Source organism: Miniopterus natalensis, chromosome 3, assembly GCF_054644295.1.
Source record: "Miniopterus natalensis isolate mMinNat1 chromosome 3, mMinNat1.hap1, whole genome shotgun sequence".
NCBI classification, from domain to species: domain Eukaryota; kingdom Metazoa; phylum Chordata; class Mammalia; order Chiroptera; family Miniopteridae; genus Miniopterus; species Miniopterus natalensis.
Window position 1 is genome coordinate 75048392 of NC_142083.1, and position 15810 is coordinate 75064201.

Below are 15810 nucleotides of genomic sequence, written 5' to 3' on the forward strand. Positions count from 1 at the left end.
CCTCCCTCCTGACAGTTGGCCACTATGGGAGTAACTTTATCCGCTAAATCTAGGCATGGAAGTAAACGAGGCACTGACAGCTGTCACTTTGCTGAACAGGGGCGTCCAGAGTATGAGAATGTTGGAGCGGGTCTGCACCACCCTCAGGGTGGCAGCCGGGCACTGTTCCTAAGGTGTTCCCAGGTTAAAATGAATTCAGGGGAGAATAGAAGAGGAGAGAATGGCCACCACCCAGGCTCTCCCAAGGGATGTTGCACTAAGACCCAGCAGCAGGTGGTCAAGTGAGAAGCGGGCTCTCCCCAGTGTGGTCCCACAATGAAGCCCTCAGGCCTGTCACTCAAGGTGGTGCTTCCAGAAAGCCAGACTCAGTAGGACCCTGGAGAACCCACAGCGATTGCACAGATGGCAGCAGCATTTTCAGGGGGTTTCTTTGCTCCTCAGCAAGCATTTCAGGTGCCTGTTCTAGGCCAGGCCAGGCCCCTGGTGTAGCTGGGCGGGCAGGCAGCCAGGCAGGTCCATCAGGGTATGATAGGCAGCCACAGAGGGTGGGGGGCTGCAGATGCAAGGGGCAGGGAGTGGGACACTAGACCAGCAAAGGGCCTTGCATGCCAGACCAGAACTAAAGGGCTTTGGGAGCCAGAGGTGGCTTGAATTGGGAGCTGGAATGGGGTCCGTTTTGTGTTTTAGACAGATCACCTTGGGACCAGGGTTAGGGGTGGGAGGATGGATGGGAAGGGAGGAAAACGGGCCGGGATCCTGGGAGGCTTCGGTGAGTCTTGGGGAGGGGCAGTGAGCTGGGCCAGGGCAGAAGAGAGGAGGGAACAGTGATGGAGGAAAGGTCACCCATAGGCTGATGGGAGGTGGTGGGGAAAGATGGGGGATCTCTGGCTTGAGGCTTGGAGAACAGCACGACCCCTGCTGGACCCTCTTGGATAGCTCCACCTGCCGAGGACTGTGGAGAACAAGGGATTCAATCCCACACCCAAGGAGAGAGAGACCAGACATCTTGCCGTCTCCAGCAAGGGCCTCTGGGGACTGTCAGTCTCTGTCCAGCCCAGGACCACACCATCCAACACTTTGCTGTCAGATGTCCCAGCTCTTTTTTCAAATAAGAGATGGGATGAGGCATCCCCTACCTGAGCCACAGAGGGTGCTTTTGGCTACTGGAAGTCTCCAAGATGAAGAGCTCGGAACCGTGGAGAGGTAAGGCACTGCCCCTGGTATGCTCTGCTGGGCGGGGCCCTCAGTGAGGCTAGGGCTGGGCCCATGAGCTTGACCAACGGTGATCTGGTCTCAGAGGGCTACAGGGTAAACCGAGGGTGCAGGGTCTCCCTGGGAGGGCACCCAGGCTTAACCACACGAATGGGTTTTCCCTTCCTCAGTCCACCAGCCAGACCAACAAATGGGAAAATGCTCTGCGTCCTGCTTCCAGACATGAAGCTGAACTTGCTCCAAGGAGGTAAGTGTGCTGGGGGAAGGCAGGGTGTCCACACCTGTGTCTGCCCCATTGAAATGCAAAGCCCAGTGTTTTAAGGCCCTGAAGGTGAACATTCCTCCAGAAATGGAACTGATGTACCAGCAATGATTCAGATAAATAATTTCAAATAAGTGATTTAAATAGACAGTTTCCTCTGGCAAGTGTTCCTAACTCAAGCAAGTTTGAGACCCTTTGGAGTAGAAGTAAAATTCCCAGGACCTAGAGGAGTTATTGTATGCTTAGTATTAAGAGACTTGCTGCAGCACACTAGTACAAATTTTGAGTTATAAGTCTCAATAATTCTTCCAAAATCCTTTAAAAATTGAGCGTCAACCCATGAACCAAGAGGTCACTGGTTCGATTCCCCATCAGGGCGCATGCCGGGGTTGTTGGCTCAATCCCCAGCAGGGGCGCGCTTAGTGTATGAAGAAGGGTCTCGCCTCTGTAGTGAGGAGAATTTAACAAAACAGCTCTGGCTCCACTTGACAAAGTTTCAAAGCAAGACCGGAAAGAAACAAAATTCTCCAAGTAATTTAAATGTGTCCCAGAACAAAGCTCAAGGATATTTAGAAGAATACAAAAATATCCAGCATCCAACAAGGTAAAAATCACAAAGTCTGGCATCCAATTAAAAATTACCAGGCATGTGAGGAAAAAGGAAAATAAAACCCATAATGAGGAGAAAAATCGATCAACCAAACTGACCCAAAACTGACACTGATGATACAATTAGTAAACAAGGACATTAAAACGGTTGTTACAACCACACTCTGTATGTCCAAGAAGCTAGAGGAAGGGTGGTACCAGTTAAGTAGAAATGTGGAAGCCATTTATCTGAATGAACAGAGACAGAAAGTAGATTAGAGGTTACCAGGGGAGGAGGGAATGGGAGTCACTGCTTCATGGTTGCAGTGTTTCTCTTTGGGGTGATAAAAAAAATTTGGAAATGAATAATGGTGATAGTTGCACAACATTGTGAATGTAATTAATGCCACTTAAAAATGGTTAAAGTGGCAAATTTTCTAGTATATATTCACTATTTAAAAATCCATGAAATTAAATAAGATAAACTGTTTAAGAAATAAACAGAGCGTCAGTGAGCTGAGGGTAACTTCAAGCAGTTAAATACATGTATAACTGGAGTCCCTAAAGGAGGGGAGAGAAGAGAGAAACAGGAACCAAAAATTTGAAAAAATGGCTAAAAATTTTCCAAATTTGATGTAAACTGTAAACCTACAGATCCAAGAAACTCAGTAAATCCCAAGTGCAAGAAACATGAAGAAAAGCATATCAAGACACTTCATAATCAAATTGCAAAAAGTCAGTAGGAAAGAGGAAATCTTAAAAGCAGCCAGAAGGAAAAAGACATTAGATACACAGGACCAGAAATAAGCTGGAAACAACCCAAATGCCCATCAGGAGATGAATGGATAGACAATATGCCATCTATCCATACAATGGACTATTATTCACCCTTTTTAAAGAGGAATAAAATTCTGACACATGCTACAACATGGATGAACCTTGAAACACTATGCTAAGGAAATAACGCAGACACAGAGACAAACAGCATCTGATTCCACTCGCATGAGGCGTCTAGAAGAGGTAAAGGCCTAGAGACAGAAAGTAGACGGCTGGGGCCTGGGGGCGAAGGGCATGGGGTGTTAATTGTTTAACGGCTCCTCACTTTATGCTCGGGATGATGTAAGAGTTTTGTGTATGTATGGTTCTGGGTACACACATTAGGAATATATTTAATGACACTGAGTTGTACTTACAAATGGTTAAAATGATAGATATTATGTTATGTACATTTTACTGCAATTCTTAAAAGAGGCAAAATAAAAACTTTTTCAGACATATTAAAACTAAAATAATTCATCACCAGCATCTCTACACTACATAAAGTATTAAAGAATGTTCTTCAAGCAGAAGGCAAATGACACCTGAAATCCTGGATCTACACAAAGCAATGAAGGATGTCAAAAATGGTAATTATGTAATACAAAGATTTTTTTTCTTATTATTTAAAGCTCTTTAAAAGATCACCAACTATTTAAAGCAAACTTAATAATGCATTATGGAGTTTATAACAGATGTAGAAATAAAATTATGACACTAGAACATTGGCTGGGAAGTATACTGTTATAAAATTCTTAGGATATATGTGATATAATATAATATCTCAAAGACTGGCTGTGATGAGTTATATCCCAAAAAACTAATAAAATAGCAAAACAGTTATATCTAATAAGCCAGGAAAGGAGATAGAATAGAACAGAATAGAATAATGGAAAATACTCAATTAACCCAAAGGAAGGAGAAAACAAATGAAAAGACTCTTATATCAGCACAAGAAAGGGCTTAATAAATTAGAATTAAGTTAAAATATCTGCATAAATTCATTACCTTTTTTGTTTTTTAAAAAAATGCAATTTTTTTCTATCATCCTGCAATGCTCCCAGTACTAATATGAAACCATAAAAATCTGCATTTCTATGGCCCAGATTTTGGTCTCAAATACAGTATTTGAATATATCCAGGGCCAAGGCTCCTTGGAAAGAGTAGCTGATTCCATGTTTGAGGCAGAAAACCTCAAACTGGGCCTAAAACATCTTGCTGTGAGAAAGTAAGAATTCTTTCGGGTCTAACTGAGGATGCATCGCCACAAAGAACAAAGAGTTGGTTTAAAGGGGCAGCCGCTGGCCAAAGACAGGCAATTGTGGATCAGAAACAAAAATTAAATTATGGTCAATGAACTAAGTTGAGTTTGTAAAAGACCATGAGTCTATTTACTCAAAAACAACAAATAATATTTTAGGATGTGAGTGACATGATGTTAAAAATTTCCACTGAGACTCAAAATTGTGATAGATATGAAATTCCAGAGGCAGATCGTCAACTACAGGATTTACAGAGGAAATGGTCGTAGGCCGATTCTGTGTCTCCTGAGGCCACTGGAAAGGCTGAGAGAAAAGGAGGTGGGAGCTGCACCTGTGCTGAGTTCCCCCCAAGGAGGCGGGGTCAGGGCGGTGCTCTCCACATTCCCTACCGTTGAGAAAGAGTGGACTGTTCTCTTTCTCGTGTTTGAAAAATCTAAAATGGTCTGTGGGCTCAGGATAGAGGAGGCTCCTCTTCTGGAGTCCCTCTGGGAAGACAGACGTGGCCGCTTCCTGCGGAACACATCACAGTCAGTGCCTCCGAGAGACCCAGTGTTGGATCCTCCGAAGGACAAGAGAAAGTGCCCACAAGAGGAGTCACCTCTAGACTCTGGTCAGGCTCAAAAAATGCCATGGCATCCAGCCACGTAGGAATCACCTCCTTACCGCATGTCTCCTCCCTCCTATCTTTTTTATACCTTACCAGGGTCAGAACAGCAGCTAGTGAGTGGGGTAGGTTGTGGGCGAGGAGATGGGGCAGAATCCTCCCCAGCCTCCTGCCCGGGTAAAGGCTCGCTCTCTGCCACTGGCCTGAGCTGGGGAAGGGAGAGAAAGGCGTCTCGACACTTGGAGGGGAGACGGCTCCTCCATAGTGCCCTGGCGACCGCGCAAGTCTCTACATGGGCCACGTGGGCCAGGCTTAACCACAGCTGACCTGAGCCCTGGCAGGATGGCCCGTGGTCCCCCCGGGACGTGGGAACATGGGAAGATTGTGAGGAGCTGCCTGAGCCAGACGGTCACCCCGCCTCAGGGTCTAATGGAGCCTGAGGTTTGCTGCCTCGCCCACCCTAAGGTTCAGCGGGAGGCGATCGCACTGCCGGGCTGGAGCGTGGAACTGGCTCCTCAGCAACAGGGGGCCCACCCCTTTGTTGCATTGTCATTATTTGTTCTGTTGTCATCCTGTTGAACAAGGGACACAGGGAACGGACACCCCTACCGATCTTCATTTCTCTCTATGTAAATGACAAACTGTCTGAATCTAAAAAGGTCTTGTTGTTTCTTTACCAGCCAAATCTGTCAGCCTGGATGGATACCCCTCAGTGGGTTTGAGGTTGAGTCATAACTTGGTCTAAATTGGGACTGTGCTTTGTGACTTGCAATGACAAGAGGACCCTTTCGAGGCAAGCAGGAAAATGGCACCTGCTTCAGTTTTTATCCTGGGGCAAAGGAAAGGTTACCTACCAGATAAGCTTTTATCATTCCACTCTGTTATATCAGACCTGCTAGAGTTCCTCCTTGGGAAATGAAAATGATGGTAAATGTTTCAGAAAGTTTATGTTCTCAGACGAAGCACAGTAGTTTTGTTTTGTTCTGTTGTGCGCAGTAATTTTGACTCAGAATTGTAGTTAGGTGGATGTTGAATTCTCCAGAACTCCATCAAGCACCCTCACTGCCCACCTCAGAAGAACCTTGTCTCTCGAGGTGGAAGTCTTGGGGGGGACAGTGGAAGTTTGACTGACAGTGATTGGAAAGTGCTTCCTTTGTGAACTGAGAGTTAAAAGGCTCCTTCAGCAAGCACCTCGGGCTGCCAGTTTAAGTCTGTTATCCATCTCCCTGGAAAGCCATGAAAAAGAAAAATACCACAGAGCAATTCCTAAACATGGACAAAAAATGAAACAAATACCCTAATTATGTGTCAAGCCAGTGGCATAATTAAACACAGCGATTTGCTAGCACATTCCCAGAGGGCTCTATCCTAAGGATAAAAGAACTACTGGAACTCTCAAGCAGCGCTGGGTCATCATATTGTTAGTATTAAGATGGATATTACTGTTTTGAATTTATTTTACATATAGTATGGAGAAGAAATAGGTCATTGTGTTACTAGGAACCAAGATAAGGGAAAAGAGATACAAATATTAAATCAAAGAAGTTATGTTAAAATTTTATGACTTGAAATTCAAATGGAAAATATCAGTATGTGCCCATAATTTGTTTTTTACTTTCTAAAATACTTATTTTTCCAGCTCCACCCACTTAAAAGTTTCAGAAACTATGAAAACAGCTCAGTAGCAATAGCATCCTCCTGCCTGACTATGGTCTCTAAATATCATTTTCCACTAAAAGGAGCTAGGGCCCTCTGAGAAATGGCTGGTTCCTGGTTTGTGGCAGGAAATGAAGAAGATCTGCCTAGAAAAACGTTGTCATGTCATAAAGCAAAGAGGGAATTAAAGACTATCAGGGTCTTTGCAAAAGAACACAGGAGCCAGCTCTTAGGTTGAAAATCGCTGGTGCAGAACATGCCTCAGCTTTCTTAGAGTTGATATTTGTTGGGTATATCTTTTTGTATCTCAAATTTTCAGTCTCTCTGTCATTATACCTAAAATGTGTCACTTGTAAAAAGCATATAATTGGCTTGTTGTTGGGCTTTTCCCATTTTTTTTATTCTTTTTAATTTTTTTATAGCATTAATTTTTTAAACTTTTATTGATTGGTTTTAGAGAGAAAGAGGAAGGGAGAGAGAGAGAAGGGAAGAGAGACAGACAGACAGACAGACAGACATGGACTTGTTGTTCCACTTATTTATACATTCATTGGTTGATTCTTGTATGTGCCCCAACCAGGGACAACCCTTTAACCAACTAAGAACCTGCCAGGGCTATAGTATTAATTTTTTAATACATTTTCCAATTACAGTTGAAGTACAATATTATATTAGTTTCAGGTGTACAACATAGTGATTAGATATTTATATAACTTACAAAATGATCCCCCTGATAAACCTAGTACCCATCTGACACCATACATAGTTATTACAATATTATTGATTATGTTCCATATTGCTGTTGTTTTTTAATCCAGTCAATCTCTGTCTCTTGGACATTAGAGTGTTTAGGACACTAAATTTAATGTGATTGTCTATCATCCTGCTACCTATTTTCCATTTGTTCCATCTGTTTTTTGTTTTTCCTTTCCTTTAATCTTTTGGTTTAACCAAATCTTATTTTTATGATCCTACTTTATCTCCTCTGTGGCATTTTGGTTATACCTTTTTACATTTTTTTTCTCCTGGTTAATCTGGAGATTATAATATGCCTTTCCTTATTACACTTTACCTTAAATTAGTATTTCACCACTTCAGGAAAGATGTCAGGACTTCACAATAAATAATTCCATTTAAACCTTTTTCCCCTGACCCTTTGTGTTGTCAGATAATTTACTTCTACATGCATTAGAAACCTCAGTATACACTGTGATTATTAATGCCTTGAACAGTTAATAGTCTTTTAAATATGCTTATTGCAGTAAAATATACAAAACATAAGATTTGTCCCATTAACCATCTTAAGTGTACAAGTCAGTGGCATGAAGAACATTGACATTCTTGTGCAACCATCACCACCATCAATTTCCAAAAGTTTTTTATCTTCCCAAACTGAAACTCTATACCCACTGACCACTGACTCTCCATTCCCCACGGCCCCGCCTCCCTCTCCCCCAACCCCTGACAAGCACCATTCCACTTTGTGTCTGAATTTGACTATTCTAGGCACCTTACATAGATGGAATCATGCAATATCTGTCTTTTGTGTCTGCTTTATTTTATTAACATGGTGTCTTTAAGAGTCATCTATATTGTAGCATGTTGTAAACCTTCCTTTTAAAGCTGAATAATATTTCACTGCATGTATATATCACATTTGTTTATCCACTTATCTGTCGATGGACATTTGGGACCTTTGACTATTGTGAATAACAGCTGCTGCTATGAACATCGGTGTTCACGTGTCTGTCCAAGTCGCCGCTTTCAATTCTTTTAGGTCTATACCCAAAGTCGAATTACTGGGTCATACAGTAATTTAATTTTTTTGAGAAACCATCATGCTGTTGTCTACATCTTTTAAATTGCTCCCATTTATTAGCCCACTCCAGGTTTTTTCCTTCCTTCCTGAAGATCCAAGCTAAGATTTGGGATTATTTTCCTTCAGCCTGGGGGATCTCATAGTACAGATCTGCTGGAGACAAAGTCTCTCAGCTTTTGTTTGTCTAATAATTTTGGCCTTAACTTTTGAAGAATATTTTCACTGGGGATAGATTGCTAGGTTAGCAGAGTTTTCTCCTTTCATCACTCTAAAAATGTCATTCCATTGTTTCTGACTTCTATGATTAGTTTTAAGAAGTAAGCCACTATTCTGTTGTTCCCCTGAATTTTTTTTATGTCTTTATTGATTTCAGAGAGAGGAAGTTAGAGAGGGGAGAGAGAGAGAGAGAAACATAAATAATGAGAGAGAGTCATTGACCGGCCGCCTCCTGCACACCCCCTACTGGGGATCGAGCCCACAGCCTAGGCATGTGCCCTGACCGGGAATCAAACTGAGATTTCCTGGATCGTAGGTCGATGCTCAGCTGCTGAGCCACACCAGCCAGGCTGTTCCCCTGAATTTAATGTCTTCTTTTCTCAGGCTGTTTTAGAATTTTCTCTTTATATTTTTGGTTTTCAGAAATTTGACTCTGGTGTGCCTAGGTATGGTTTTCTTTGTATTATCTTACTTAGGGTTTACTGAGCTTCTTGAATATGTGGATTCATGTCTTTCATCAAATTTAGAAATTTCTCAGCCATTATCTCTTCAAATATGACTTTGGTGCCTTCCCTCTGTCCTCTCCTGCTGGGTCTGCTTTTCCGCATAGACCTTCCTCCAGCTACAGGAGATGACAGTCTTTCTAGGTGCTGCCATGTAGGCACTCTTTCGGTGCTGGATTTCAGTGCCTGCCTGTTATTCTCTTTTTTCATGTTTTCTAGGGCAGTTAAGAAAAGCCAGCCAACTCCACAATTCATATAATTTCCATTACCCCATATCTTTCAAGATCTCAGGCTATAACATAAGCAAGATTCTCGGTAACTGAGATGCTATATCCAGGCAATTAGAGAGACATGGGCACTTGTGGGCAACTCTCAGCATATGTGGTGAGCTCAAAAGTAGGCCAAAGAGATGTGGATTGCAGCATCAATAGCATCAAATAAGGAGTAATAAGGAAAGTTTTTGAGAGGAAAATACCAGCTAATAAATGTGTAAGGAGTGATAAAATTAGAAATTCAACATTTTGTAGTACTCAGTGAAATTAATGGACCCAGGAACAACCATTACGGGCTGCAAAAACCATTAGGTAAGGTTTTTGGAGCTTTATAATGGATGGATTAGACTGCCAACTTTTAACCCCTTCAACCCTAACATGCCTAAAAGCAGGACAACCAGTCACAATGGGGATCCTCAGGTGAGAAAATGGTAAAACATAGCACCTTTTATGAAACAAACAAGTGAAAAGTGGAACCTGAATTCAACCAAGTCTCTAACTATGAGTTTATACAAAAATTAATCATAATAAGAGGATAAACAGACATGTCAAAGAACACTAAAAATTACATTTAGCCAAATCCAGAGCTGAGAAATTCTGTAGGAAAAAATACTATTTCTTCAATAAATAAATGTCATGAAAAGAAAAAAAGAAGGGAGGGGAACTGATATAGATAAAACATAGGAACTAAGTGTAATAATCTAACTGTAAAATAATTTTTTAGATAGGAAAATTACCACACTGACTGGGTATACTAAAGAATTATTGTTAATTTTTAAGTGGCATTATGTATTTTTTAAGGTTCTTATTTGTTAGGGATACATCCAGAAGTATTTATAGATGAAACAATGTGATATCTGGAATCTGCTTTACAGTACACCAGCAGGGCAGGGCAGAAGGGCAGAACTAAAAATGTTGATAATTATTGAAGTTAGGTGATGGGTACATGGAATTACTTTACAGTCTCTTAAGATTATTTTTATATCTATAATTTCAATTTTTTCAAAAGCAGAAATATGATGGTGAAGGGAAAGGGAATACCTGGTGAAGAATGTAGAGTCTGGGAAGGTGGAGCATGTCTGTGTGTTGAAGGAGAGGGTGAGATTACCAGAAAAAGAAGAAATTGCTAGTGGAGCCAGTCCTGGAGGGTCCTGGGAAAAAGGCTGCAGATCTCAGGTGGCAGGCTTGACCGTGGCAAGGATGACAACTACATACCAGCTTCCATTTGTTGAATTCTAGCTTGTGTTCTGTTTATACATTTGATCTTAATTGGCCCCTACAACCATTCCATGAGATAAGTATAATTATCCCCATTTTAGAGATAAGAAATTAAGGCCTAGAAAGACTGATGACTCACCCAGGGTCAGATAACCTGTCAATGGTAGATCCAGGATCTAAACCAAAGTTGCTGTACTTCCAAAGCTTGTGGTCTTTATAGACGTGAGACAGGATGAAGAGGGGTGATGAAATGTCAACCACTGGAGGGGAAAGAGGGGGGAGAATAAACAACCTTCGTGACTAATGGCCTCTTTTCCTTGTGAAGTTGGACGGAAGGCTCTTAAGGACAGCGACCAGGCCCTGCTGATCCCACTGGGGCTGCTGGGGAGCTGAAGAGGAGTGAGTCACATTTCTGGTCCAAGATTATCTGGGCCAACCAGTGAGGAAGAGGTGTCCTGACAAGGAAATTCAACCAAGGGAATTATCGGGTCTCTCACGTGGCCCCCTCCCACTCTGCAGCAGCTTCAAAAGACATAGATGCAATTACAGAGAGTGTGAGTTGACCCAAGCTGCCTATGAGTCAGCAAAGAGTGGAGAGCTTCCAAATAAAGCTGGTGCGAACTCAGCTGCTACTCAGAGCCCCAGTAAGGGGAAGCGATGCCTAAGCCTGCCCCATCCCATCATGCTCTGATTGCACCCGAACTTCTGTTTCCTGCACAGGTCTGCCCTGTCCTGGGTAGAGGCTGCATGAAGGGAAATGAGGCCAAAGGAATAGCCAAAGAGGCATGGCTAGGTTCTGTGGGAACCCTGGGCCTTAGAGAAGGGGGAGGGGAGGCCAGCTGCAGGCACAGGCAGAGCCAGTGCATCAAGAACTTTCAGCCAAGGAGTTGGGTTGCCTAGTGGTGTCAGAGCATAAAAATTAAGAACAGAGGCTTTGGGGGTCACACTCTATGTTACTGTCTCAGCCCCATCATGTACTGCAATGTGACCTTGGACAAGTTATTTAACCTCTTTGAGTCTGGTATCTCTAACTGAAAAATAGAACTAGTATCTATTACTAAGATTTTCATTCCTAGTAATGACACATTGCCTCCAACCTACCCAGTAAGGAAGTTAGAAAAGTTGGTCAAAATATATTTTTAAATCTGCTCAAAGCATAGGCGTGTTAAGGAGACAGTGAAGAGTTATGAGGCTACGGTCTGGGAGACATCAGAAGTCCAGAGGTGAGCCCAGCATTTCAGGCCACATTTTCCTAAAGTTGTCTGCCAATTTGGAAGCAGAGGATGAATGTTTGAGAGCCCAAGGAGCTTTTTGACAGCCTTGTTGACCTAGGGAACAATTATTTGAATATAGGGTTCACCAGACAGGGGTTGTTATTAAAGTCTCTGTGCTTTGGAGTGAAAACCACAAAGGGCTGCATCTTCAGAGTCAGAGTGAACCAGAAGTAAACTAGCTCTCACATGGACTGAAGTCCAGATTCCAATCATCTTAATTCTTGAAATTGAATTATAATAATCATGGACTGCTAGAACTCTCAAGCACTAGCAATGTATCCTGGCAGAAGCAAATTTAAATCTTTTCTGGAGTCAGTCAGCATAATCCTAAATACCCATCTAAAAATAACCAGGCATACTAGGAGATAAGATATCATGGGGAAAATCCAGAAGAAACAACAGATAATAGAAACAGATGCATGGGGCCTTCAGAAATTGGAATTATCAGCAAATTTTAATGTGCTATGTAAGATGAAATAAAAAACTTCAGCGGAGAACAAGACACTATAAAAAGGACATAGCAAATCTGAAAAAGAGCCAAGCAAAAAACTTATAACTAAAAAATACAGTAATTTAAATTAAGAATTCCATGAATGGTGTTTCATAACAAATTACATACATATGAAGAGAGTATTAGTCAACTGAAAAATACATTAGAAGACAATATACAGAATGAAACATGGAGAAATAAAATTGTAGAAAATCCAAAGTGATAATACAATATATGGAGGTATGTCATAAGCTATGATATACCTTCTAACATACATGAAATTGGAAGCCTAGAGCAGAGCAAAGTGAGAAGAGAACAGAAGCAATGTTTGAAAGGATAATGGCTGAGAAAGTGATGAAAGATATCAAGTCACAAATTCAAGAAACCTCACAAATTCAAAAAAAATAAAAATTTAAGGTGCTCTAAAGTCTTTGCATTGTCCTAAAGATGGTAAAACTACCATTTAAGTTTAGACAAGTCTGTTACATATTGCAATTTCTAGTACAACCACTAAAAGAACAATAGAGTGTATATAAACTGCAAACTAACAGAGGAAGAAAAATGAAATAGAGTAAAAATACTCAAACAATCAAAAAGTAAGCAAGAAAAGAAGTTAAATAAAAAGAAACATAGAGCCCTAGCTGGTTTGGCTCAGTGGTTAGAGCCCTGGCCTGCGGACTGAAGGGTCCCAGGTTTGATTCCAGCCAAGGGCAGGTACCTCAGTTGTAGGCTCAATCCCTGGCCCTGGTCGGGACAGGTGCAGGAGGCAACCAATCGATGTGTCTCTGTCACATTGGTGTTTCTCTCCCTCCCTTCCACTTTCTCTGAAAAGCAATGGAAAAAATATCCTCTGGTGAGGATTAAAATAAAAGAAGAAACAAATAAATAAAAAGTACAAATGTAGTAAAATAATATTTTTTAAATCTATAAATTTCTATTAAGTAAATTTAATCTCCAATTAAAGGACAAAGATTGTGCCTTCAGCCCTGCATATAGCTACTCTGTCCATAGACCAGTTGCACAATCACAGGAGTGGCTTAGGACAGAGGCGGGTGACCTCCACTAGACAAGCCATCTTGCCTACCTGGTGTTGAATGCCTCCTCTCCAAAGATCGCCACCTTGGATGCCTTCTGCCTTTCATAGCCTGCCATGAGTTGATGGTTGGCTAACCGAGCCTGCATTTTCTCCTTTCAAGCCTTCTAAAGCAGTTAAGAGAAAGCAGCCAACAGCACAGTTCCTGCACTCTCCATAGCCCCTGTGCCTTTAAGTGTCATCAGTGCGCATAAGCCAAGGCTTCACCTTCTACCTGAATCTCAACTCAGTCGATCATAGGAGAGAGTATTAGATCATGGGCCAGCCTGCACAGGGCGATGCAGCTCAACCAGGGGACCACTGAGTCCCCCAAACATGGGGGTCCAAGTTCAGGAATAGGAAGGTACTTTAGTGAGTCAGACTGAGAGCTCGGGAGGGTGGGGTCATGCCAGTTGTAGCTCTAAGCACCTCCTCCCACTGCTCAATGACGCCTGGCTCAAAAAGAGCCCTGGCCTGGGAGTGCTGATCAGCCTTGGCCAGAGCAGCTAGAATTCTGTCCTGGGGGGGGCAGAAGCAGAAGTGTGGGGGCTTCATCCTCATTAGCCTCTAGGCTTCAGAAAGCCTCTCACTGCTACCCCACCCTTTGGCCACATGGACAGGGCAGGGCAGGGCAGATTTACAGGGTGTCAGCTGCCTCAGGGAGGTACAATGGGCTAAACGCTGGCAGTGCTCCCCGAAGCCACCCAGACAATGGGGTTTGGCTCCCCTGCAACCTGGCAAAGCAACCTTTGTTTATTATGTCAAGTGTATTGAGGTATAATTTTTATACAATTAAATTGACCCTTTTTAAGCATATAGTTCAATGAGTTTGACAAATGTGTATTTCATGTAACTACAACCACAATCCATATGTACATGTCTGTCACCCAAAAATTTCCCTCAGCCCTTTACAGTCAACCCCCTCCTCCTACCCTTTGCCTTGGCAACTGCTATCGTGTTCTCTGTCCTTATCAGTTTGTCTTTCCCAGAATGTCAAGTAGTGGAATCATTCAGGTTGCAGCCTTTTGAATCTGGCTTCATTCACTAACCATAATGCTTTTGAGAATCATCTGTGTGGTTGCAAGTATCAATAATTTCTTCCTTTTTATTGCTGAGTAGTGTATCACTGAAGAGAAATATCACAATTAGGTGGACATTTGGGTTGTTTCCAGTTTTGGCAATTATGAATCAAGCTGCTCTATGTATTCACATACAGGCCTTTCAATGGACACATATTGTCATTTCTCTAGGGTAAATACCCAGGAGTAAGATTGCTGGATTATATGATACATGTGTGTTTATCTTTACAGGAAACTCACAAACTCTTTTCCCAACCTGGTATACTCCATCTTCATTTTCATTCCCATTGGAGGAACTGTTCTCTTGTCGTCAACAGTAGGACCACTGTGGAAAGATCACTAATTTAGTGAGAAACTCAAATTACTGAATAGCTGTAAAAAAATTTGCTGTTTTAGTTCAAGTACCAACCACAATTTTAAGGATTGTGGTAGGAGTGACCACCCCTCCTGGGTGACCAACTGTCCTGGCTTACCCAAGACTCTCCTGGCGTTAGCACTGAAAGTCTTACATTCTGAGACACCTCTCAGTCCTAGGACCAAATTAGGACAGATGGCACTCTACTGAATGTCAGGTACTGTGCCAGGCACTGTACATTCATCATATCATTTTATCCACAGGCCAGCTTTGGGTAGGTTTGCTTTTTCCATCTTGAGCATAAGAAAACAGCCTTGAGAGGTTAAGTTGATTTCCAAGCCCACACTCCAGAACAGGTGGAGCCAAACGGTGGCAACAGGCCCACCAGACTCTGAAGCACTGGTGTCTTTCAGGGCAGGAGACCTCATTCCCTAGTGCTAAGATTTCAGCCTCAGGGGTACAGGCCAGCAGGTGGGCCTGGGTGGAGCTTTGCTGCCCTCTGGTGGGAGATATGGTGGCACTCTGGGCCTACGTCCACTCTTGGGCAGAGAGGCTGAGAAGGCATCCCTGCCTCCCAAGCAGAGGAACTCAAATCTGGCTTCAGTCCTAGAAGAGTGCCACATGGATGGCCCTCACCAGTGTCTGCTGGGGACCTTGGTCCAGCCATCTGTGAGTCATATGATCACTTAGGGCCTCAAAGACCCAGAGCCAGACTGCTGGGTTTGAGTCCATGTGACCCTGAACCAGTCGCTCAAACCTCTGGGCCTCAGTTCCTTATCTATAAATCAGAATGACAAACAAGTCAACATATTTAAACTATGCTTAGACTGAGGTTGTCATTACTAGCTCCTTCACACCCACATGCCTTAACTCTACCTTTGTGCACTCATTCATTTCATTCATTCACTTCACTTCCATCCAGCAGTTATCTACCAAGCACCAGCTCTGTGCCAGACCCTGAGCTGGGGATGCCAGAGAGATGATTGCCCTCCTGGATCTGTAATTTTCCACTAATCCACTGTCTCATGTGTTTATTCCTTCCTTCCTTCATTCATTCACCATGGTGTATCCATTTATTTATTGTTAGTATTTATTGACATTCAATATTATTT

General features: G+C 42.5%; 1 long non-coding RNA gene across 1 annotated transcript; it reads left to right on the plus strand.

Annotated features, from left to right (window-relative positions):
- The first annotated feature begins 864 nt into the window (after nt 1-864).
- Nucleotides 865-15287, plus strand: LOC107526517 (uncharacterized). Its single transcript, XR_001602191.2, has 3 exons — nt 865-1203; nt 1383-1459; nt 14575-15287. It is a non-coding gene; the product is annotated as an uncharacterized LOC107526517 (long non-coding RNA).
- Nucleotides 15288-15810: the final 523 nt, after the last annotated feature.